We start from the raw sequence: 26,581 nt of genomic DNA, 5'->3' as shown, positions 1-26,581 counted from the left end.
GGGTTTCATCGGAATGTCGTTGGTCCACCCGAATGGGATGCCCACTCCATGGGTTCCATGGTGTAGGTAAAATGTGCTACCTCGGCAAAGTGTATTTAATCTATCGATAGCCGCGTCATCGATTACAGACACAGCTTGTGAGTAAGTCACACCATGGATCAACATTAATAAGTAATCTTGCACACTAAAGATTTCTTGTTGGCACTGGTTATGTGATGATTTGTGGGATCATGAGATGATCATGGTTGTCATGGAAGTCTTGACATCAATTGTCATCTTGGTATGATCACCGTTCTGTTATGAGGTAACCTGTCTGGTAAGAGAGTCCGAGTGACTCGGTGCACAAGTTGGTTTCAGTGCATCAGTAGTATGATTTGCATTGCATTAACCTAAATAATTGTCATCATATTTCTTCCCATTATGCTTATGTTGTTATGAGCTTGCAAGTAGATTCAATGTACTGACCTGGCGTGTCATGCCAGATTTCAGGCAAGTCGAATTGGATCAGAGAGCTTCCCACGTCTAGAATGTGTCCACATCGTGTCCATGTGCTATGGAGTTCCACGTCGTCGTCGTTCCGCTGCCGCATAGTTTATGTGATCGAGGCCCCTTCATGTTCATTAAATAATGTACATGTTGTTCAGCTGCACCATGTGTGCTGCTTGGCCTTGCAACGGGATGTAATATCAGACCTATGTTTCCGCTAGCATCAATAAAGCGGTTGCTTTCTATACCATGTTGTTGTGTGTTGCCAGAAGACTTGATCTCTGGGCTGGCAATGCAAGGTAAACCGGTCGCTCTAAGCCGGGGTGCCACAACAAACCTACATGAACCATATTTCAACATTCCATACTATATGCTTTTACCAGCACACCGGATGGTTCTAGAGTCTTACCGAATATACAGCCTTTCAATTTTTGGTTTTCCTGTTGCGCATTCAAGAGTTGAGCTTTTAGGATGCTTATCTCTTCGGCTTGCTTCTACACTTCCTCTTCCAGTTTTTTATCTTTAGCCCCAGTCATTGGGGAACTCTTCAATTCTTCAAGCTCTCTGACATCAGCATTTAGCTGTGTCCAGCTTGTTTCGAGCTCCTGGGACAATATGTTGTTCTTCTCTTTGAGAACCTGCGGTCATACACGATCCTCAAATCGGTTAGTTCCACCGCTTTATGTCTCGGGGGCTACAGCTATCGATCTAATAAGTTGACATAAATTTTACCTGTATATCTCTTGAGAACAAGCAAGCAACTCCTGTGAATTCGTCCCTGGCAGCTCGAATGTATGCACCCACGGTGCTAAGTGCGGTAAATTCCTGCTCCGTTAAAGCAGGGGTGTGCAGGGCTTCTTTTGAATGTCGATGATTCATCGCACTTTCCACTTCGGAGTTAGTGACGGATACCTCATCCGGCTCTTCATGAGGCGGATGAGTCTGCGCCGCACCAACATGCGCCCCCTTCCTAGTTGACATCTCCGGTACCAGATTGGCTGCGGCTCGGCTCGTCGGGGTCTTGTTTACAGTCTGCCGTATATCCCTCCTGAGATGATAGAAGGAGGATGAAAATGACAATTCGGCTTCACACCCAAATATGAAATAAAAGGACTATACCTTTTCGGTGACAGAACTAGCTCAGTGGCGCTCCCGGCTTCTTTTCGCTTTGCACGACCATTCTGTGAAGATGCTGACCTTCTTTTGGTCGCCCGTCCTTGGATATGGCTTGCTGAGTGATACTTCTCCAACGTATCTATAATTTTGCCTATTTTTTTGCCTATTTCAGTATTTCGAAGAAAAGGAATATCAAACGGAGTCCAAACGGAATGAAACCTTCAGGAGCGTGATTTTTGGAACGAACGAGATCCGGAGAGCTTGGAGTGCAAGTCAAGAAGCTCTCGAGGACCCCACGAGATAGGGCCCCCCCCCTTTAGGGCGTTCCCCCCCATCTCGTGGGCCCCTCGGGCGACCACCGACGTACTTCTTCCTCCTATATATACCTACGTACCCCGAAAACATCCAAGAGCACCACGAAACACAATTTCCACCGCCATAACCTTCTGTATCCACGAGATCCCATCTTGGAGCCTTCGCCGGCACTCTGCCGGAGGGGGAATCGACCATGGAGGGCTTCTACATCAACATCCTTGCCCCTCCAATGAGTTGTGAGTAGTTTACCACAGACCTATGGGTCCACAGTTATTAGCTAGATGGCTTCTTCTCTCTTTTTGGATCTCAATACAATGTTCTCCCCCTCTCTTGTGGAGATCTATTCGATGTAATCTCTTTTTGCAGTGTGTTTTTCGAGATCCGATGAATTGTGGGTTTATGATCAGATTTATCTATGGATAATAATTGAATCTTCTCTGAATTCTTTTATGTATGATTGAGTTATCTTTGCAAGTCTCTTCAAATTATCAGTTTGGTTTGGCCTACTAGATTGATCTTTCTTGCCATGGGAGAAGTGTTTAGCTTTGGGTTCAATCTTGCAGTGTTCTTACCCAGTGACAGAAAGGGTTGCAAGACACGTATTGTATTGTTGCCATCGAGGATAACAAGATGCGGTTTATATCATACTGCATGAGTTTATCCCTCTACATCATGTCATCTTTCTTAATGCGTTACTCTGTTCTTATGAACTTAATACTCTAGATGCAGGCAGGAGTCGGTCGATGTGTGGTGTAATAGTAGTAGATGTAGGCAGGAGTCGGTCTACTTGTTATGGACGTGATGCCTATATACATGATCATGCCTAGATAATCTCATAACTATGTGCTTTTCTATCAATTGCTCGACAGTAATTTGTTCACCCACCTTAATACTTATGCTATCTTGAGAGAAGCCTCTAGTGAAACCTATGGCCCCGGGTCTATCTCTTATCATATTTGCTTTCAATCTACTTTTATTTGCATCTTTACTTTTTGCATCTATATTATAAAATACCAAAAATTTATATATCCTATCATACTATCTCTATCAGATCTCACTTTCGCAAGTGGCCGTGAAGGGATTGAGAACCCCTTTATTGCGTTGGTTGCGAGTTCTCAGTTTGTTTGTGTAGGTGCGTGGGACTTTTGACAACCCCTTTATTTGCCATATGCCTCTCGTTTTCCTCTCCCCCACTTCGCCCTTGCCGTTTTATTCGCCCTCTCTCTCCCAATCTCCTCCTCTATTTTTGCTTGCCGTTTTTCTGTTTGCTTGTGTATTGGATTACTTGTTGCCATGGCACAAGATAATACCAAATTGTGTGATTTCTCCAATACCAATAATAATGATTTCCTTAGTACTCCGATTGCTCCTCTTAATGATGTTGTGTCTTGTGAAATCAATGCTGCTTTGCTGAATCTTGTTATGATAAATCAATTTGCCGTCCTTCCTAGTGAAGATGCCGCTACTCATCTATACAATTTTGTTGATTTGTGTGATATGCAAAAGAAGAAAGATACTGTCGGTGTACTAGAAGAGGGGTACCCTAGTATCCCGAACTTGTGCACGGGCAGTTGCAGCGCCCCGCGGCAAGGCTTGGGGTGACCGCCAAGGTCCTCCGTGGTTCCTTTGGAGCCATTCAAGAACAAAGTATTCAAGCCAAGGAGACAAGGCCCCGGCAAGAGGAGCTTGCCGGGAAGGCCAACCAAGCCATCTCAAGGAACTTGCCGCGACGCGCCACGCGTCCCGGTAAGGCCCGGTGAGCGAAAAGCTTCCGGATGCGACAAGACAACGACCGCGGCAAGGCGCTTGCCGCGGCAAGCTACCACTCTGTACCCACGCTCCAGCACATCCACCAACGTGTCGCCCTGGGGCCTTTCCAGGCGCGCGTGGCGAGAGGCTGTGCAGCCAGCGGTGCGCGGTGGCAAGCGACGCTGACAAGATCGCCATCGTGGCAGCGGTGGCGTCCCTGACGGTCCCTTTTTGCACTGTTTGGGCGACGCAGACGGGCATTTAATGCCTTTGTCCCCTGCCGTCAGGGTTAGGTAGGATACACTGTACAGGTAGCTGTACCAACCACCCTCTTTTCCATTTTTACCCTTGTCTACGTTGCCACCTGTCGGTGACCCCTTGAGCATATAAAAGGAGGCCCATGCGCAACGTAGAGGGGGTTGGGTTCGAAGCCAGAAAACACTCACGCTCGGTCTCGTTAGCAGCTCGAGTGTACTGTAGCACTCAGCGCTCCCGAGCAAGAACTCAATACAATCAGACAAGCAGCAGTAGGAGTATTATCTCTCCGGAGAGCTCCGAAGCTGGGTAAACTGCTCGTGTGCTTCGCCTCGATCTGCTCTTCGTGCGATCTCCGCCCCCCGCCGAACCGAAAGGGGCTCGGTCCGCCGGTCCCCATAGGTGTTCGTGGATCAGCTTCCCCGACATCTTTGGCGCGCCAGGTAGGGGGCGTCGAGATTGTGTGAACATGATCCGGCGTTCACACGAGCTAGATCTTCATCTTCTTCATCGACATGCCACCGAAGAAGAAGACTTCGGCGGCAGCTGTTCCGTCCACGTCGATCCCACCACCACCGGAGCAAACGAGTGGTGGGGTAGACGCCGGCGGAAGAACGGACATCGACGAGGGAGCTCACGATGCTGCCAGGTCCAAGGACAAGGCTGCGCAGACCTCGGCGTCCGTACATGTTCCGCGCCCATCTCAGGAGGCGCAGGACCGACAGCGTCATGGTACTCGCAGTACCATACGTTTGTTGGGCCAAGATCGAGCTGGTGGATCTCGGGGTGCTCAAGACCAGCATGCACGCCAACATGCTGGCACGAGCGAGACACGGTCGCCTGGACGGGATACTGCTCCTTCTAACATAGTTAGAAGTCCGAGCATATCCCGCTCCTCGCACCGTTCGCCACTGCCACCCACCACTCCAGCAGAAGCTTTGGCGCGAGCTCAACTGCTCCTGGATTACCCTCCAACGGAAGACAAGATCGACGGATGGAGGGCCACCATTCAGAGTCTCATCGGCTTCGCCAACGGCGACACTCCGCGGCAGCCGAGTACATCGCTGCCGCGGCAGGACTGCCAGGCACGAGCCGATGGCGACGAAACCGGTGGGGGTGCAACCACCATGCACTCTCCACCCCGAAGGCCAAGATCGCCGACTCGCCGGATCCACCTCGACAGCGACTCCACCGCATCATCGGATCCACGAGCTCGTCGCGATCAGCGCCAAGTTCTTCACGAACGACAGCAAGAAGACGCTCGTACTCGCATCGAGCGCCGAAGAGAAGCGCGGCGTCAATCAGACCAGCGCGCTGGGCCCTCTGTCGACATGCATGCGCCAGGGGAACCAGGCGACTTGCCGTACGCGGTAGGTTGCCCTGCGTTCACTCGTGAGCTGCGGCAAGTCCAGTGGCCCAGCACGAAGAATTTCAAGCCAGACGTGCCAGAGAAGTACGACGGCAAGTCGCATCCGTCGGAGTTCCTCAGCATCTACACCATCGCGGTGCAAGCTGCCGGGGGACGGGACGACAAGATCCTTGCCAACTACTTCCCGCTGGTGCTCAAGCCCAATGTCAGATCCTGGCTCATGCACTTGCCGGACAACTCCATATCCTCCTGGGCAGACCTATGCCATCAGTTTGTCGGCGCCTTTACAGGCGGCCACAAGCCTCATGGCCAAGAGAGCGATCTTCATCTGCTCGCCCAGAAGGAAGGAGAGCCCCTGCGCAAGTACATTCAGAGATTCAGCCGTGTACAGCACAACATCCCAGATGTCCACCCTGCCGCGGTAATCAGCGCGTTCCATCAGAACGTGCGGAACCGCAGGATGCGGGAGGAGATGGCGATGTGCAAGATCAGAGACGTCAGTGAGCTATATGCCCTGGCCGACAAGTGTGCACGTGCTGAGGAAGGGAGGAAACTCCCCGGAGAGAATACAGGAGCAGGAGGATCTGATAGTGAGGAGACTGCCCCGGCAAGGAAAAACCGGCGGCGGAACAACAGGAAGAAGAAAGGCAAAGAGGTGCTAGTCGTTGAGCAGTCCGGCAAGAAAGCCAAAGCTGGTAGCTCCGGCAAGGAGATTGCCGCGGCACCAACCACCAGGCTGTGGCGGTCGCCGACAAGCAGGACGGCACCAACAAGCAGTACTGCAAGATCCACCGCACCAAGGGCCATGACCTCCAGAGCTGCAAGAAGGTCGAGCAGCTTGTCGAGCAGCAAAAGGCTGAATACGAGCGACGCGACAAGGAGAAAGCCCAGGAAGGTGCTGGAGGAGCCGGCAAGAAACGTCCCGGCCGAGGAGGACGCCGCGGCAAGGCCAAGCAGCGGCAAGGAGACAGACCTCCCCGCGGCCGCGACAAGGATGAAGATGACGACGACGATGAAGATATGGATGATGACGAGACCGATGAGCAGGAGTTCCAGAAAGCCACAGAGGTCCTGTGCGTTGACGGCGGTGCTTCTCTGCATACTTCACACCGCCAGCTCAAGCAGTGGGTGCGGGAAGTCAATGCAGCAGAACCACCCGTCGAGTCACGCAAGCCTCTGAAATGGTCCAGCACGCCTATCATCTTTGATATTGAGGACCACCCTGATCGCATAACTGCGGTCGGGTGCTTGCCGATGTTGGTTTCACCAACTATCCGCAACCTCAAGGTCACTAAGATGCTAGTTGACGGCGGGGCCGGCTTGAACCTGATCTCCTCCGCGGTACTCCAGAAACTCCAGATCCCTGATAGCGAGCTCGAAGAGACCGGCACATTCCAAGGAATCAATCCGGGAAGGAGCAAGCCGAAGGGAAAGATCACGTTGCCGGTGACATTTGGCAGCGAGTTGAACTTCAGGACTGAGAGGGTCACTTTTGACGTTGCTGATTTTCCATTACCTTACAATGGGATACTCGGCCGTCCAGCACTCGCCAAATTCATGGCAGCCTCTCACTATGCATACAACGTACTGAAGATGCCAGGCCCGATAAGTGTCATCTCTGTCCCTGGCGACAAGAAGGATGCTCTTATCTGCGCCGACAAGATCTACCGGGAAGCAGCAGCAGCAACAGATCGCAAGTCACTTGCCGTTGAAGCTCCCGGGGCGAAGAAGAAGACCAAGTCCGGCAAGAGTTCTGATGCCCACTCCGGCAAGCGCACCTCTTCGGAGTGCTGCGCTACCGTCGAGGACGCACCATCGAGCTCCACCGGCAAGTGTAAGAAGACAATGGCAGCTCCACCAGAGACCAAGAAGGTGTCCGCCAAGGAGGACGGCACTGGTGGTACCTTCACCATCAGTGCCACTCTCGACCCTAAATAGGAAAGCGCGCTCGTTGCTTTCCTGCGGGCGAATGTCGACATGTTCGCGTGGCAACCGTCTAACATCCCCGGTGTTCCCAGGAAAGTAATCGACCACCATCTTGCCGTTTGTCCTCATGCGCGGCCCGTCAAGCAGAAAGTCAGGAAACAGGCAGTGGAGCGCCAAGAATTCATTGCAGAAGAAATCAAGAAATTGGAAGCAGCAGGCCTTGTCAGAGGAGTGCTCCATCCTACGTGGTTGGCCAATCCTGTAGTCGTGCGTAAGGCAAACGGGAAATGGAGGCTTTGTATCAACTTTAGCAATGTCAATAAAGCTTGTCCCAAAGACCCATTTCCCTTGCCGCGCATCGACCAGATTGTTGACTCCACGGCCGGATGTGACTTGCTTTCATTTCTTGATGCATACTCAGGATACCATCAGATCTTCATGGCAGAAGAGGATGAGGAGAAGACCGCATTCATCACCCCATGTGGCACATACTGTTTCGTACGGATGCCTTTCGGTTTAAAGAATGCTGGTTCAACATTTGCAAGGGTAGTCCATGACGCTTTTGAGCCGCAAATGCACAGAAATGTGGAAGCCTACATGGATGACATAGTGGTCAAGAGCAAGGACAAGGCAACTCTGATTCAAGATTTAGACGAAACCTTTGCAAATCTGCGCAAGATCAACCTCAAGCTTAACCCCGAGAAGTGTGTGTTTGGAGTCCCCTCCGGCAAGCTTCTCGGGTTCTTCGTGTCTCAGCGGGGAATTGAAGCCAATCCCGACAAGATCAAGGCCATTGAGCAGATTGAAGCACCAAAGCGCGTCAAGGATGTACGAAGACTTGCCGGTTGCGTAGCTGCTCTCAGCAGGTTTATCTCTAGGTCTGCTGAGCGCGCCCTGCCGTTTTTCAAAATATTGAAAAAGGCAGGTCCAATGAAATGGACTCCGGAGGCGGAGGCTGCGCTGCAGGACTTAAAGAGATACCTGTCCTCCACTCCAACACTTGTCGCACCTAAGCCACAAGAGAAGTTGCTGCTATATATAGCGGCAACCAATCAAGTGGTTAGTGCTGCGTTAGTAGCGGAGAGGGAGGCGGATGATGAGCCAGCAACCACGGCAGATGCATCCAGCGACAAGCAAGGCACTTCACCGGCAAGCTCTGGTCCCGACAAAGATGGATCTGCGCAGGAGCGTGACAAGATGCAGAAAAGAATGGTGCAGCGCCCAGTTTACTTTGTCAGTTCCCTTCTGCAGGGAGCTAGATCAAGGTACTCTGGTGTGCAGAAATTGCTTTTCGGCCTTCTCATGGCCTCGAGAAAGCTGCGCCATTACTTCCAAGCACATGAGATCACAGTCGTCACTCGTTTTCCGCTGAAGAGGATACTGCAAAATCCAGAAGCAACAGGCAGGATTGTCGAGTGGGCACTGGAACTGTCAAGCTTTGGCCTCAAGTTTGAGAGCACTTCAACTATCCAAAGCAGAGCATTGGCAGAGTTCATAGCAGAATGGACGCCAACACAAGATGAAGAAATTCCAGAAACGAGCATCCCCGTCAAGGAAGCAAGCAAAGAGTGGCTGATGTACTTTGATGGTGCCTTCTCGCTGCAAGGCGCAGGTGCGGGCGTGCTACTTGTCGCACCCACCGGAGAGCACCTCAAGTACGTAGTCCAGATGCACTTTCCCAAGGAGCAAGCAACGAACAATACTGCAGAGTATGAAGGTTTGCTTGCCGGTCTCAGGATCGCAACAAACCTTGGGATCAAGAAGCTCATTGTCAGGGGTGACTCACAGCTTGTCGTCCGCCAAGTGAACAAGAATTATCAGAGTCCATTGATGGAGGCTTACGTTAATGAAGTGAGAAAGCTAGAAGAGCACGTTGACGACCTACAGATGGAACATGTTCCAAGAGCTCAGAATGACATTGCCGATGGCCTGTCAAAGTGCGCCGCACTTAAGTTACCTGTGGAACCAGGGATCTTTGTGCTCAAGCTGACTCAACCATCTGTAACGCCATCAACTGGACAGAGCAAGAAGAGGAAGTTGATTTCTGGTGACTATTTTCCGGCAGAGCTCCCCGAAGCCGCCGCCAAGAAGGTCCTCAAATCAACACCAAGGTGCTGAGGAGCAGTCTGCTCCGGCAAGCCTTAGGGTTTGTTCCGTTGAAGCAGACGCTCCCGACAAGTTTTGCTCCGGCAAGCTTGCCGGGGAACATCAAGCTCCGGCTGAGCCGCAGGTTCTCGCCGTAGAAGCGGATGTTCCCGCAGCAGCAGATGTGCCTTTAGTCCTTGTTGTCGAGCCGCAAGCTCCAGCATGGGCACAGCAGATTGTCCGTTTCCTTCAGACAGGAGAACTTCCCGAAGAGCAAGAAGAAGCGGAAAGAGTAGCCCGGCAGTCAAGTATGTACCAGTTTGTCGACAACACACTGTACAGAAGAAGACTCAACGGTGTGAAATTGAAGTGTATTCACCGGGAAGACGGACAAAAGCTGTTGGCAGAGATACATGGAGGCATATGTGGTCACCACATTGGCGCAAGAGCACTTGCCGGCAAAGCGTTCCGGCAAGGTTTCTTTTGGCCGACAGCCCTCCAGGATGCAACTGCACAAGTAACCAAGTGTGAAGCGTGCCAGTTCCATTCCAAGCAGATACACCAGCCAGCTCAAGCTCTCCAGACGATCCCTTTATCCTGGCCATTTTCGGTCTGGGGGCTCGACATCCTCGGCCCCTTTCCCCGAGCTGTCGGGGGCTTTGAGTACTTGTACGTTGCAATCGACAAGTTCACAAAGTGGCCGGAAGTGGAACCAGTGAGGAAGGTGACAGCACAGTCAGCAGTCAAGTTCTTCAGGTCGATTGTTTGCCGTTTCGGGATCCCTAACAGGATCATCACCGACAACGGCACGCAATTCACGAGCCGCACCTTCATGCAGTACGTCCAAGATCTTGGCGCCAAGGTCTGCTTCGCTTCTGTTGCTCATCCGAGAAGCAACGGTCAAGCGGAGAGGGCAAATGCTGAAGTGCTGCGCGGGCTCAAGACCAGAACTTTCGACAGGCTGCACAAGTGCGGAAGGAACTGGATTGAGGAGCTGCCGGTGGTTCTTTGGTCGATCAGGACGACGCCAAATCGAGCCACTGGCCAGACACCTTTCGCTCTAGTCTATGGAGCAGAGGCAGTTCTCCCCACGGAACTCGTATACGGGTCACCTCGAGTGCTCGCTTATGATGAGCTTGAGCAAGAGCAGCTGCGACAAGATGACGCGCTGCTCCTTGAGGAGGACCGTCTTCAGGCTGCTGTACGAGCTGCTCGATACCAGCAAGCTTTGTGCCGCTACCATAGCCGCAAAGTTAATGCCAGAAGTTTCGAGGAAGGCGACCTTGTTCTTCGGCGCGTTCAGTCCGCCAAGAACTCCAACAAGTTGACGCCGAAGTGGGAAGGCCCTTACTGGGTGAAACGAGTCACTAGGCCTGGCGCTGTCCGCCTTGAGACCGAAGATGGCACTCCGGTGAGCAACTCCTGGAACATTGAGCATCTTCGTAAGTTTTACCCGTAGGGCGCGGTTGCCGGAACCTGTTCCGGCAACCACCTTTTGTACAAGTCTTGCCGATGTTGCATGTAATCCTTTGTACAAAGCCGGGCACAGAACCCGTGCATAAGTAAAGCTCATGTGCTCCGCACATGTTGTCAATTTCATGCTTTCTACTTTCTTTGCATGCGTTATCTGACACTTTGTGCAGCACCTACCCCCGGTAAGCAATAACGAGCCGTAAGGCTCCATATCTTTATTTTCTCTTCTTTCTTTTTCTCAAAAGGAAAGGAAGGTTCCCTCGCACACAAGTTTGCCGGGGGGAAAGGAGAAGATAATGGTGTGGACCAGGCATCGTTCAAGGAAGTTTCGCCTTACCGGAAAGCAAACGACAGAAAAGCTAAGTTGCCAAAGTTTGAGCAATCAGTTTTAAATTTTTAAGTTATCTTCCTCGAACGACCGTGCTTTGTATGGAAACCTGTGCGCGGAGGAACCAACTCGTAGCTAGTTGCGCCCTTACTTTGTTTCGAGTCCGCTCAACAACTTAAGTGAGCTGCGACTAGTTGCGACAAGGTTTCTTGTCGGTAGCGGCACTGCCAGCAGGCTGCTGACGTCCCGCACTCAGCGCTCGCGGCTAAGGTGCCTGCGCCGACAAGTTCCCTAAAAGCGTAGGGTGAAAACATACAAAGGAAGGAATCAAGTAAAGGAAATAACATTGCAAATCTCTACCCAAAATAGAGTTATATTACAAGATAGCTTGTCGCAGCTCTAACAGATTGTTCTCATGACATGACTAGCAGTGACAAGGAGAAAGAGAAAATGGGCGGCCTAATCTACGCGATCGCCCTCAACCCTCTTGATTCCACTCACCTTGTCCACAATGGGTGCGACAAGGGCCTTGAGCGCCTCCAGATCAGCATCCGGCGGCAAGGACTTGAGGACGTTGGTGAAGTTGAGGCCTGGGTTGCGGAAGGCCACCTTCATCAGCACCTTCTGGAGAACTCCCGCGCAGATCTTGCGCGACTCGTCGGCTAGCTGCTTTGGGATCTTCTCCCGGAGTCACTGGAGTGTCGTCGCCACGCCTTTGAAAAGCAAGCTGAGCTTGGCGCTGGGTTGGAGGTGCTCATCGGAGGAGTACCGGAGATCCTCCATCCCCAGCTGCGCCAGCTCCCCATCGATGGCGGCGGCAAGATCCACAAGACCCTCAATCCAGTGCTCCACAGTCTCCCTAAAGGCGTCGTGGGCGGCAGCAGCATTCGCCAGCAGCGCCTTGTCGGCCTTGATCTTCTCCGACAAGGCCACCTCCCGCTCCCTGGCGCCGTCCGGCGTCTGAGTCAACTTGGCCAGCTTTAGCTCGAGATCTGCGTTGGAATCCTTGGCGGCGCTGAGCTCCTTGCTCCTCTCAGCGAGAAGCCCCTGTAGCTCACCATGAACGGCAGCGTCCTTCTCACGCTCATGCTTGAGCGCGGCAAGCTCCTCGCCGCTCGCCCTGAGATCGGCTTCCAGCTGCGCCACCTTCGTCTCCAGCTCCTTCTTGGCAGCCTCGGCAGCTACGGCAGCATCCTTTGCCTCCTTGAGAGCCCCACCAATTGCTTGCTCACGTGCGGCAAGCTCCTCCTCGTGGCTGTCAAGATTGACTTTGCGCTGCGCCAACTCTCCTTCCTGCGCAAATAGGTTTTCGGTGACAAGCCGTTGCTTCTCTTCAGCTTCGGCCTTCTCGAGGAGGAAGGCTTTCCGCTCCTCGAGAAGTTGCCCCCGCTCCTCCGCCAGGGACTGGAGAGCTTCCTGCCTGAGGCCCCGGAGCTCCTCCGCGCGCTTCTCAATGTCAACTCCCGCCTTCGCGACAAGCGCTTCTCGGGAGGCCAGCTTGGCTTGTCGGGCGCGGTAGAGCGACGTCAGCTTCCGCAGCAGCCGCTCCTCTTCAGGCTCATCGCTGCTGCTTGGCGCGTCAACCAGCGTCAGCCCGGCGGGGGCAAGCACCTCTCCATCCAGGATTTCTCCCTCGACCGGCGACCTGGAGCTTGATGCCCAGGGAAGCTTGATGAAGATGCCATCGCCAGCCTTCAAGTAGGCGCCGGGCTGGGGCTCTTCGGAGCCTGGCTTTGTAGCAGCGGTGGAGGGATCGGCGGTCGGCGCAGCGCCTGGCGCTCCTGCGGCCTCGGGGCCGTCAGTGCGATCGCCGGATCCCTCGCCAGCTTCTGCGGCGGCAGCTTCGGCGGCCTCTTCGCCGGCGGGCTCGTCAGCACCGGCCTCTCCTTCGGTGGTGGCGGCGTCATCGGTATTGCCGCGCGCGCCCTCCTCGCCGGCGTCCTCGGTTTCCATCGGCTCAGTGGTAGGTGGATCTGACGAACGGAAATGGGAGAGAAGTCAAGCAAATATGCAAAAAGAAAATCAGAAGAAGAAGAACCCAAGGGCAAGTTTTCAAGCAAGAAGATTACCTGTGCTAGGATCTGCAGCCGTGGTCTCAACCACCGGAGGATCGCTGGTGTTGTTCCTTGCTGGAGAACTACCCCTTGCTAGGGAATCCTCCCTTGGCGGCGTAGTCGAAGCAGATGGCGCTTCGGGAGCGGCTTCCGGGCGCTCCTGGTGAGGCTGCTCTGCTCCTACACAAACCAACAGGCAGATATCAGCAAAGAAAAGAGCACCTATGCATGCCTGATGGCAAAAAGTAAACCATACACTTACGCTGGGGGCTGCGCTGGGGAAGAGCTGCCGGGTCCAGCAAGGTGGTCTCGGGCACGCCCTCCGTTGGCGTGGTGGGTTCGTCCTCAATGACAATCACCGGGGCCTTGGCTCTCTTCACCGCTCTCTGGGCTAGCGTCCTGAAAAGGAACGGGTTCAGAATGAAGCAAGTCAGATACAAGACAAAGCAACAAAAATTGAAGAACTACAAATACAATAAGGAATCTTACTCTTCTTCTTCCTCGTCGGAGCTGAGCGCGGAGATATCGAAGTCCGGCTCGCCTCCGGAGCGGCGAGGTGGAGGAGTAGGATCCCTTGCCCGCTTGGCGGGCGCCGTGGCGGTGGATCGGGAAGACCCCGCTCCAGTTGCCGCAGCGGCGTGAGGCGCTCCCGCCGCAACAGTGCTTGCCGTGGTAGAGCGTGTCGCGCGGCTCGGCGGCTGTTGACCCGTCTGCCGCCCCGCTACATCCCCGGCCTTGCGGAGACGCCTTCTTGGTGGAGCTGGGGGCTCCGCTTGCGGCAAGCTGTCCGAAGGTTCGGGTCCGACAGGCTCTCCCTCGCCGGGCTCACTCGACTCAGCTTCAGGCCCGAAAAGCTCTTCCATGCCGGCAAACTCCTCTCACTCGACAAGGCTTGCCGCCTCTGCTGCCTCTGCCTCCTCCACGGTGAATCTGAACTCACCCGCGGCAGCTGCTGCTGCAACCTCTTCCAGCCTGGTGGCGATGCGCTGCATCTCATCATCAGTGGTGTCGTGGGTGAGGCTCTTCTGCTCGTCGGCACGGACCGCACTTCCTCCAGGCCGTCGAAGAACGCCCACACAACATCGTCGGCAGGCTCTTGCCAGGTCGAGACGATTCTGTGCGAGTCGCACAGCAGCATCATTGCGCGGATGCGGTCGAGCAAAGAATTGTTGCACAGCGGAACGACACCCCTCGGCAGCATGAATGGATGTTGGGGATCGCGGTTGAACAGCTCCAGAAGCATCGCATCTAGCTCCAGGACGGTGAAGTTGAAGTTTAGGCCCGGGCGCAGCCTCATGATATCCGCTGAGTTCTGGAACTCCCAGGCTGGTCTCCTCCTCTCCTGCAAGGGGGCGATGCGGCGGCGAAGAAAGTCTGCGCCAACGGCGCCTATGGTGAGCCCGGGAAGCCTAAGGCGTAGGATCCGGGTGACGGCGATCTTCAGTCTGTCGTCTTCCGGGGCCACGTTGCTCCAGTCATTGCCGCGCACTATTGGGGCTTGGCGCAGGGCAGTAAACGGCTGCGGGTTCTCCTCTACAATCCAGCACTATTCTGCTCTCCACTCCTCCCACTTGCTACAGAGCTCTCCCTCCAGATAAGCTTCCTTCTTGCCGACTCTCGAGATCCAAGCGATCCCGCCGGAAAGAGGCTCCCCTCTCTCAATACGGGGCATAAAGAAATGGCGGAAGAGAGCTACATTTGGGTGGACTCCGACAAAGTTTTCGCATAGATGTGCGAAAACTGCCATGGTCAAAACGGCGTTGGGGGTGAAGTCAAGGAGGCGGAACCCATAGGTGTTCATGATGTCGCAGAAGAATTCAGAGAAAGGCGGGCAGAGCCCGCAGTAGAAGAACAACGCGAAGAAGGGGTACCCGTTTGGAGCCAGTTCCGAAGCGGCGGCTGGGAGTACCCTCGTGCGCGGATGCGCTCGCGTCTCCGTCGACCAGAAGAGGTAGTAGTACTCCCTCAGCTCCTTCGCGGCAAGCTGAGGGGGGAAGATGGCCTGCTCCTTTCGCAGCGCCGCGAGCCGCTGCGCCTCGACCAATTTCACGCCCTTCCCCTTGTCGGCTTTTGGAGCCATGGCGAAGGTGGTGGGGGAGATCGACGATGTTGGTGGCGCTGGTGGCAATGGGGGGTGGAGCGCTGCTCTCCTTCGGCCTCGGGAGGAAGGGGGGGAGCGGCGGAGATTTGGGAAATGGAGTAACGACCGACAGGATGGGCGAACTGCTCCTGTTTCCCCTGCTTATAAAGGGGGAGGGGCGGACGTTTCGCCCTTCCGAATAAAGAAACCACCCGCGATCTCTCCCACGACGCCGCATTCGACGCGTGCCGTTGGGGGAGGGCGCGGTGGATGCGGAGTAAGATACGGCGTAACCCAGGCCGCGCGTGCCCGTGCCCAGTTTTGGGCCTGGCCCAACAGCGCTCGGCACCGTGTGTGGCCCAGGCCCGGGGGCTCCTATCGGTGTACTAGAATAGGGGTACCCTAGTATCCCGAACTTGTGCATGGGCAGTTGCAGCGCCCTGCGGCAAGGCTTGCCGGGCGACCGCCAAGGTCCTCCGTGATTCCCTTGGAGCCATTCAAGAACAAAGTATTCAAGCCAAGGAGACAAGGCCCCGACATGAGGAGCTTGCCGGGAAGGCCAACCAAGGCATCTCAAGGAACTTGCCGCGACGCACCACGCGTCCCAGTAAGGCCCGGTGAGCGACAAGCTTCCGGATGCGACAAGATAACGACCGTGGCAAGGCGCTTGCCGCGGCAAGCTACCACTCTGTACCTACGCTCCAGCACATCCACCAACGTGTCGCCCTGGGGCCTTTCTAGGCGCGCGTGGCGAGAGGCTGTGCAGCCAGCGGTGCGTGGTGGCATGCGACGCTGACAAGATCGCCATCGTGGCGAGCGGTGGCGTCCCTGACGGTCCCTTTCTGCACTGTTTGGGCGATGCAGACGGGCATTTAATGCTTTTGTCCCCTGCCGTCAGGGTTAGGTAGGATACACTGTACAGGTAGCTGTACCAACCACCCCTCTTTTTCCATTTTTACCCTTGTCTATGTTGCCACCTGTCGGTGACCCCTTTAGCGTATAAAAGGAGGCCCATGCGCAACGTAGAGGGGGTTCGAACCCAGAAAAACACACACGCTCGGTCTTGTTAGCAGCTAGAGTGTACTGTAGCACTCAGCGCACCCAAGCAAGAAATCAATACAATCAGACAAGCAGCAGTAGGAGTATTATCTCTCCGGAGAGCTCCGAAGCTGGGTAAACTGCTCGTGTGCTTCGCCTCGATCCGCTCTTCGTGCGATCTCCGCCCCTCGCCGAACCGAAAGGGGCTCGGTCTGCCGGCCCCAAAGGTGTTCGTGGATCAGTTTCCCCGACAGATACGGATAACAATATTGTCAAATTGAAGTTATTTCCATTTTCGCTTAGAGATCGTGCTAAAGTTTGGTTTTCATCTTTGCCTAAAAATAGTATTAATTATTGGAACAAGTGCAAATATGCTTTTATCTCTAAGTATTTTCCTCCCGCTAAGATCATCACTCTTAGGAACGATATTATGAATTTTAAACAGCTTGATCATGAGCATGTTGCCCAATCTTGGGAAAGAATGAAATTGATGCTTCGCAATTGCCCTACTCATGGTTTGAATTTATGGATGATCATACAAAATATTTATGCCGGTTTGAACTTTGCTTCTAGAAATCTCTTAGATTCGGCCGCGGGAGGCACCTTTATGGAAATCACGTTAGGAGATTCTACAAAACTTCTTGATAATATTATGGCTAATTATTCTCAATGGCACACCTAAAGATCTTCTAGTAAAAAAGTGCATGCTATAGAAGAAATCAATGTTTTGAGTGGAAAGATGGATGAACTTATGAAGATGTTTGCTACTAAAAATACTCCTCTTGATCCTAATGATATGCCTTTGTCTTCCTTGATTGAGAATAATAATGAATCTATGGATGTGAACTTTGTTTGTAGGAATAGTTTTGGAAACAATGCTTATAGAGGAAATTTTAATGCTAGACCGTTCCCTAGTAATTCCTCTAATAATTATGGAAATTCCAACAATAATTCTTATGGTAATTTTAATAAGATGCCCTCTGATTTTGAGAATAGTGTGAAATAATTTATGATTTCTCAAAAGAATTTTAATGCTTTGCTTGAAGAAAAATTGCTCAAAGTTGATGATTTGGCTAGGAACGTTGATAGACTTTCACTTGACGTTGATTCTCTTAAAATTAGATCTTCCTCTCCTAAGCATGATATCAATGAGTCTCTCAAAGTAATGATAATTTCCATTGACGAGTGCAAGGAAAGAACCGCTAGATTGCGTGCTAAAACAGAAAGCTTTATAAAAGCGTGTTCTTCTAGTTTCCGTGAAAATAATGATGAGGATCTTAAAGTTATTGATGCGTATCCTATTAGATCTATATTTTCAATATGAATTTTGATGATTGTGGGACTGATGATGAATCAACTTTGCCTAAAAGGCGTCCCAAGAATTCGGAGTCTTTAGTCTTAATGTTAAATTTGGTAAGAGTGAGATTGGAGAATCCTCAACTTCTAACAATGTTGAACCCACTATCTCGGATTTCAAGGAATTTGACTATGATAATTGCTCTTTAAAAGGTTGTATTTCCTTGTTGCAATCCGTTGTTAATTCTCCTCATGTTTATAGTCAAAACAAAGCTTTTACCAAACATATTGTTGATGCCTTGGTGCAATCTTATGATGAAAAACTTAATTTGGAAATTTCTATACCTAGAAAACTTAATGATGAGTGGGAACCTACTATAAAGATTAGAATTAAAGATTATGAGTGTTTTGCTTTGTGTGATTTGGGTGCTAGTGTTTCCACGATTCCGAAAACTTTATGTGATATTCTAGGTTTCCATGATCTTGAAGATTGCTCTTTAAATTTGCACCTTGCGGATTCCACAATTAAAAAGCCTATGGTAAGGATCAATGATGTTCTTATTGTTGCAAATAGAAATTTGGTGCCCGTAGATTTTATCGTTCTTGACATAGATTGCAATCTTTCTTGCCCTATTATTCTTGGGAGACCTTTGCTTAGAATGATTGGTGTGATTATTGATATGAAGGAAGGGAACATTAGATTCCAATTTCCCTTAAAGAAAGGCATGGATCACTTTCCAAAAAAGAAAGTCAAATTACCTTATGAATCTATCATGCGTGCTACTTATGAATTTAGTGCCAAAGATGGCACCACTTAGATCTATCTTCGCTTTTTATGCCTAGCTAGGGGCGTTGAACGATAGCGCTAGTTGGGAGGCAACCAAATTTTCTTTATGTTTTTTGTTTTTGTTCCTGTTTAGTGTTAAATTTTGCATCTACTCTCTGGTTAGATGTTTTTTTATCATTTGTTTAGTGTTTGTGCCAAGTAGAACCTATAGGATAAACTATGATGATAGTTGATTTGATTCTGCTGAAAACCAGAAACTTTGCGCTCACGAGAAAAAATTCAATAAATCACAGAAACGTGCTCTTGCATTGATTCTTTTTTCTTTTGATCAATAAACAAATTATCCAGTACGTACTATTCTGGTAGTATCTTTAGAGTTACAGAAGTTTGCGTTAGTTACATATTGCAACAGACTATTCTGCTTTTGACAAATTCTGTTTTTCGTGTGTTGTTTGCTTATTTCAATGCATCTATGGCTAATAAATTAGTTTATAAACCATAAGGAAGTTGGAATACAGTAGGTTTAACACCAAAATAAATAAATAATGAGTTCATTGCAGTACCCTAAGTGGTTGTTTTGTTTTCTTTCACTAACGGAGCTTATAAGATTTCCTGTTGAGTTTTGTGCTGTGAAGTTTTCAAGTTTTGGGTAAAGCTTTTATGGACTATGGAATAAAGGGTGGCAAGAGCATAAGCTTTGGGATGCCCAAGGCACCCCAAGATATTCAAGAATAGCCAAAATCCTAAGCTTGGGGATGCCCCGGGAAGGCATCCCCTCTTTCGTCTTCGTTCATTGGTAACTTTACTTCGAGCTATATTTTCATTTGCCACATGATATGTGTTTTGCTTGGAGCGTCGTGTATTATATTAGTGTTTTCTTTTTAGTTTACCACAATCATCCTTGCTGTACACACCTTTTGGGAGAAGCCTATTTGATTAGAATTTGCTAGAATACTCTATGTGCTTCACTTATATCTTTTGAGCTTGATAGTTATGCTCTAGTACTTCACTTATATCTTTTAGAGCACGGTGGTGGCTTGATTTTATAGAAATTGCTAGTCTCTCATGCTTCACTTATATTATTTTGAGAGTCTCTTAGAACAGCATGGTATTTGTTTTGGTTACAAAGTCGGTCCTAGAATGATGAGCATCCAAGTTGGGTATAATAAAAACTATCATAGAAAAAGAATTGGATGCTATGATCAACTTGATGCTTGATAATTGTTTTGAGATATAAAGTTAGTAATGTTAGGGTCATGCTAGTGGGTAATTATGAAATTCAGAAATACTTTTGTTGAAGTTGGCAAGTCCCGTAGCATGCACGTATGGTAAAAGTTGTGTGACAAATTTGTTGCATGAGGTGCTCTTTTGAGTGTCTTCCTTATGAGTGGCAGTCAGGGACAAGCGATGGAATTTTTTCCTACCAATCTATCCCTCTTGGGGCATGCATAGTAGTACTTTGCTTCGAGGGTGAAGTAGACTTTTGCAATAAGTATATGAGTTCTTTTTTGACTAATGCGAGTCCATGGACATATGCACACCTATCCTTTTACTTTGCTAGCCGTTATTATTACCACGCAACTCTCGCCGGTATTGAACCCTTTATTTACCTTCCGCAAAACAGCCACCATACCTACCTATTATGACATTTCCATAGCCATTCTGAGATATATTGCCATGCAACTTTCCACCGTTCCGTTTATTATGACATGTTTCATCATTGTCATATTGCTCTTTTGCATGATCATGTAGTTGGCATCATATTTGTGGCAAAGCCACCTTCATAATTTTCATACATGTCACTCTTGATTCATTGCATATCCCGGTACACCGCCGGAGGCATTCATATAGAGTCATATCTTGTTCTAGCTTTGACTTGTAATTCTTGAGTTGTAAATCCATATAAGTGTGATGATCTTCATTATTAGAGCATTGTCCTAGTGAGGAAAGGATGACGAAGACTATGACTCCCCCACAAGTCGGAATGAGACTTCGGACTTTATAAAAATAAAAGAGGCCAAAGAAGCCCATCAAAAAGAAAAAAATAAAAAAAAGAGACAAGAAAAAAGAAAAAAAAGAGAAAAAAAGAGAAATAAAAAAAATAAAATGAGAGAAAAAGAGAGAAGGGACAATTGCTACTATCTCTTTTTCCACACTTGTGCTCCAAAATAGCACCATGATCTTCATGATAGAGAGTCTCATATGTTGTCACTTTCATATACTAGTGGGAATTTTTCATTATAGAACTTGGCTTGTATATTCCAATGATGGTCTTCCTCAAAGTGCCCTAGGTCTTCGTAAGCAAGCAAGTTGGATGCACACCCACTTAGTTTCTTTTGTTGAGCTTTCATATATTTATAGCTCTAGTGCATCTGTTGCATGGCAATCCCTACTCACTCACATTGATATCTATTAATGTGCATCTCCATACAGCCCGTTAATACGCCTAGTTGATGTGAGACTATCTTATCCCTTTTTGTCCTCACAACCACCATATACCACCATAGTGCTATGTCCATGGCTTGCGCTCATGTATTACGTAAGAGTTGAAAAAGCTGAAGCGCGTTAAAAAGTATGAAACAATTGCTCAGCTCATCATCGGGGTTGTGCATGATGGGAGTATTTTGCGTAATGAAAATGAAGCATGGCCTAACTATATGATTTTGTAGGGATAAGCTTTCTATGGCTATGTCATTTTGATAGGACATGATTATTTGTTATTATGCTTTGAAGCATTATTATTTTTATGTTTTATAAGCTTTTATCTTGAGTCATTTGGATCTGAACATTCATGCCACATTAAAGAAAATTACATTATGAATTATGCTAGGTAGCATTCCACATCAAAAATTTCTTTTTTATCATTTACTTACTCGAGGACGAGCAGGAATTAAGCATGGGGATGCTTGATACGTCTCCAACATATCTATAATTTCCGATTGTTCCATGCTATTATATTACCTCTTTTGGATGTTTATTTTATACATTTATATCATTTTTGGGACTAACCTACTAACCGAAGGCCAAACCCATATTGTCGTTTTTTGTCTATTTCAGTATTTCGAAGAAAAGGAATATCAAACGGAGTACAAACGGAATGAAACCTTCGGGAGCGTGATTTTTGGAACGAACGAGATCCGGAGAGCTTGGAGTGCAAGTCAAGAAGATACCCAGGACCCCACGAGATAGCCCCCCCCCCCCCCCCCCCGTAGGGCGCGCCCCCTGTCTCATGGGCCCCTCGGGCGACCACCGACGTACTTCTTCCTCCTATAAATACCTACATACCCTGAAAACATGCAGGAGCACCACGAAACACAATTTCCACTGCCGTAACCTTCTGTATCCCCGAGATCCCATGTTGGAGCCTTCGTTGGCACTCTGCCGGAGGGGGAATCGTCCACGGAGGGCTTCTACATCAACATCCTTGCCCCTCCGATGAGTTGCGAGTAGTTTACCACAGACCTATGGGTCCATAGTTATTAGCTAGATGGCTTCTTGTCTCTTTGTGGATCTCAATACAATGTTCTCCCCCTCTCTTTCGATGTAATCTCTTTTTGCGGTGTGTTTGTCGAGATTGGATGAATTGTGGGTTTATGATCAGATTTATCTTTGGATAATAATTGAATCTTCTCTGAATTCTTTTATGTATGATTGAGTTATCTTTGCAAGTCTCTTTGAATTATCAGTTTGGTTTGGCCTACTAGATTGATCTTTCTTGCCATGGGAGAAGTGTTTAGCTTTGGGTTCAATCTTGCGGTGTTCTTACCCAGTGACAGAAAAGGTTGCAAGACACGTCCTGTATTGTTGCCATCGAGGATAACAATATGGGGTTTATATCATATTGCGTGAGTTTATCCCTCTACATCATGTCATCTTGCTTAATGCGTTACTCTGTTCTTATGAACTTAATACTCTAGATGCAGGCAGGAGTCGGTCGATGTGTGGAGTAATAGTAGTAGATGCAGGCAGGAGTCGGTCTACTTGTTATGGATGTGATGCCTATATACATGATCATGCCTAGATAATCTCATAACTATGCGCTTTTCTATCAATTGCTTGATAGTAATTTGTTCACCCACCGTAATACTTATGCTATCTTGAGAGAAGCCTCTAGTGAAACCTATGGCCCCCGGGTCTATCTCTTATCATATTTGCTTTCAATCTACTTTTATTTTCATCTTTTCTTTTCACATCTATATTATAAAATACCAAAAATATATTTATCCTATCATACTATCTCTATCAGATCTCACTTTCGCAAGTGGCCGTGAAGGGATTGACAACCCCTTTATTGCGTTGGTTGCGAGTTCTCAGTTTGTTTGTGTAGGTGAGTGGGACTTTTGAGGAGCCTCTTACTGGATTGATACCTTGGTTCTAAAAACTGAGGCAAATACTTACACTACACTTGCTGCATCACCCTCTCCTCTTCGGGGAAAACCAACGCTAGCTCAAGACGTAGCACTGAGCGTCGATCATGCGAGACAAGATCCAGTGCGGAGGGTAAGATGTGAGCGGAAGTATATTTCTTTCTTAAGAATACAATTTGCGAATACTTACCTTAACAAAGGGATAGAGGTCGGGGTAATCAGCCACAGTGGCTACTTCTGAGCTGTCAAGGCTCGCCTGATAGTAAACTCCATATTCGAATTCTACAAATATGTCCGGATCCTCATGGAGTTCGGGGTCTTCATTGCAAGCATGATCCTCTAGCTGAGGGGCGGGCCAATAGATGTCCTCGACAACTTTCCTCCATGACTGTTTCAAAGCAACCAAAGCATTCGGTCAGTGCATGCTGATAATGGAGAAAAAGTATTAAATGACTAACTTACCCATTCGATGGGGTTGTACATGGAAAACCTTCACAACAATTTAAAATGGGCGAAGTTTTCTTCTTCCCCCTTGTAAAGATCGGAGAACATGGCAGCCAATGTGGGTTGGTTATCCGAACCCTTCCGCGTATAGCGAGACGCGTCGTCCTCGCTGTTGTAGTTCCATAGAGGAGCCACTCTAGATTGAAGGGGTTGGATGCACTGCTTTATTGCAATAGCCATAACTTCAATGATGGAGAGTTTGGAATGGGATAATAACCTCACCTTACTGACCAGTCTCATCACCTCCGCACTATCATCTTCCTCAGAGGACTTGGGCGCCAACTGATTAGCTTCTTCAAGGGAGCGCAGGAGAATTCGGGCAATCCACACCAAACAGGCTCCAAAAGAGGAACATCCTCAATGTAAAACCATTCCAAAGACCATTCGTTGGACCCCTTCTTCGGAGTCCCGACTAGGTAACCAGATCCGGCTATGCGCCATACTTTGGCGCCGCCCACTTCAAATATAGACCCACCACCCTGGTGGCGGGGAACAAGGAAAAAGAACTTTCTCCATAGTTCGAAGTGAGCCTCGCAGCCATAAAATAATTCGCAAAGGGCGACAAAACCAGAAATATGCAGAATGGAACCTGGTGTGAGGTTGTGCAGCTGGATCCCGTAATATTCCAATAGACCCCTGAAGAAAGGGTGGATCGGGAATCCGAGGCCCCTCAGAAGGAACAAGATGAAGCATACCCTTTCCCCTTGGCTGCGGTTGGGGAAATTCTCTGCCAATGCACCATCGCCCATACAAGTTAATCCTACCCGTACGGAGACTAGATCCGCGGGGGGGGGGGGGGGAGATATCGTTGTATCTGGAGACGATTGAGGTAAAGGTGGGATATAGAGAAACTTTTTCAATCCCCCTGTTGAGGGCCATGAGGACGCGAGGAGGAGCCAGGGACACTAGCCATGGTTTGAGCTTTTTTCGTTGTTTGCTCTGTTGCTCTTGGGGCGATGTAGGATGGCGTTTGGGGATCTAACCTCATTATATAGGCACCGTCCGTGCCTATTAAAAGGGTTAAAATATAAAGGTAATGGACCGTTCACATTCTCTCACACACGTGGAAATGATGCGACGACAGGAAGGCGTCATAAGGACTGGACACAGAAATCGATGCTAGACTATCATCCATCTGGATTATGTTGAAGAAACCGCCTTGCAAAGCCAAAGACTCAAGTCCGCATAATATATCTTCATTTAAGGTAAGTTCGGGGGCTATTGAGGGAGTCCTGGATTTAGGGGTCCCCAAGTGTCCAGCTCAGGAGTACGGGTCAGGCTGAGTAGGCTGTGAACATCGAGCAAGAGGCCATCTACGTGTCTGGGTGGGACTCCACCATGCGTGTACGGCAAGATTAGAGTCCAGATGTGTTATTTCCTTCCTTGGAACCGACCTTTTACAAACCCTAGGCCCCTCCGATGTGTATATAAACCGGAGGGCTTAGTCCGTAGAGGCTATCGTCATTACCATCATTAGAATATTCATAGGCTAGACATCTAGGGTTTAGCCATTACGATATCGAGGTAGATAAACTCTTGTAATCTCCATACTCTTCGAATATAATCAAGCATGAGTAGGGTTTTACCTACTTTAAGAGGGCCCAAACCTGGGTAAACATTGTGTCCTTTGTCCATTGTTGCCATCGATCCTTAGGCGCACAGCTTGGCCCCCCCTACCCAAGATCTGCCGGTTTTGACACCGACAAAAGACTCTTTGGATCTGCTGTTAGATCCCGTCCAGGGGTCAACGCTCACACCTGCCTCGGCCTTAGATTCGGGGCAGATCGTATCGTCCAAAGACGGGAGGATTGACCCCGCCAGACTCTTTCCTATCATGGAGCTCCCAACCGGAGACCCAGATGCGATCGCGCCGTTGGTAAGCCCGAAGTCAAATGGGACTCTCACAGTCATCGGGGAGCCGGACTCGCCTCTGGATGATAAATCTGAACTTTCGAGGTCTGCATCCATCGGGCTCGATCAAATGTCTATCACCGAGCCCGGCCCCGCAGATCCGCGAAGTCCTATCCAGCTTTCGCTCTTAGACGAAGCACTGGGCTTAATACAATCTCTCGCCATTACGAAAGCTTTGCTTCCGAACTACACCCAGCTCGGGCTGGGGGCTGAGAGTAGGAAATTTTACGTCCCACCTACCACCCACTTCATAGCCACTGTCGAGGATTTAACCGACATGCTGGACTACGCGTCCGAAGACATCGAGGGTATGAAGATGATGTAGACACTGAACCAGGCCAAGGCCTGCCTATAACAGGGCATTGGACGACCACTTCTACCTATGATGAATACATGGTGGATACGCCTGATAAGAAGGACGATGGGGCCACTCAAGATCCAGACAACGACAAGCCCGTCCACAAACCACCCAAGCATTGGCGCCAGCGGCGCCGCTCACGATCACGCTCGGCAAGGGAAAGTAATACCGACATCAGGGATAATGACACCCCGGACAACACCGAAGACCCCGACCACCCCACCGAACCCGCATCCGAGTAGGAGGAGAAGGAAGAAGGTTAATACAGCCCCGAATACACTGATCACACAGATTCGGAGGATAGTAACTACATGTCGATCTCGGAAGACGATGTTAGCCTTAGTGATGAAGATTTTAGAATCCCAAAGGAATGCCTCAAACAAGAATGCTTCAAGAAACAACTCAACGCCACTGTGCGGAGCCTGAAAAAGAAATAACAGCAGCTTAAAGCCGAACATGATACACTCAACGATAGGTGGACCAAGGTCATGGCCGCTTAAGAATATGGTCTCGAGCCACCAGTAAAGAGTTGCCCCAAACGCAGGCTATTGCCACAATTCGACAACGAAGCCCTTGAGCCAATACCATCAACATACAGTTATGCTGATCAACCAGACCGACCACCACATGGACAGGACAAACGGCACATCACACCGAACACCAGCCCGCACCCCCTCGTTGTAGAGGCAAGGAGACAACGGCTCCGGGCTATACATACGACTTGCGTCAGGACCTAGCCAATCAAGCTGGCTAGACTAGATTGATCTACGGATCTAGAGGACGTGCCTCAGCACGACATGATGGCTATCAAGCCTGGCACGATGAGCATAATCACGTTCGAGGTCAGCACCAAACAGAGATGTCATCCAAACTGCATCCCGATGTCGCACGGTATAGAGGTGCCACACACCCTATGTGCTTCACTGATGAGGTAATGCAACACCAGTTTCCGGAAGGGTTTAAACTCATAAACATTGAGCAGTACGATGGAACGACAGACCTTGCCGATTGGATTGAGGATTTTCTCCTCCACATTCACATGGCTCGCGGAGATGATCTCCATGCCATTAAATACCTTCCCCTA

This window comes from Triticum aestivum, chromosome 5B, assembly GCF_018294505.1.
Source record: "Triticum aestivum cultivar Chinese Spring chromosome 5B, IWGSC CS RefSeq v2.1, whole genome shotgun sequence".
In the NCBI taxonomy this organism is placed as follows: domain Eukaryota; kingdom Viridiplantae; phylum Streptophyta; class Magnoliopsida; order Poales; family Poaceae; genus Triticum; species Triticum aestivum.
Note: the sequence above shows the minus strand (reverse complement) of the source record.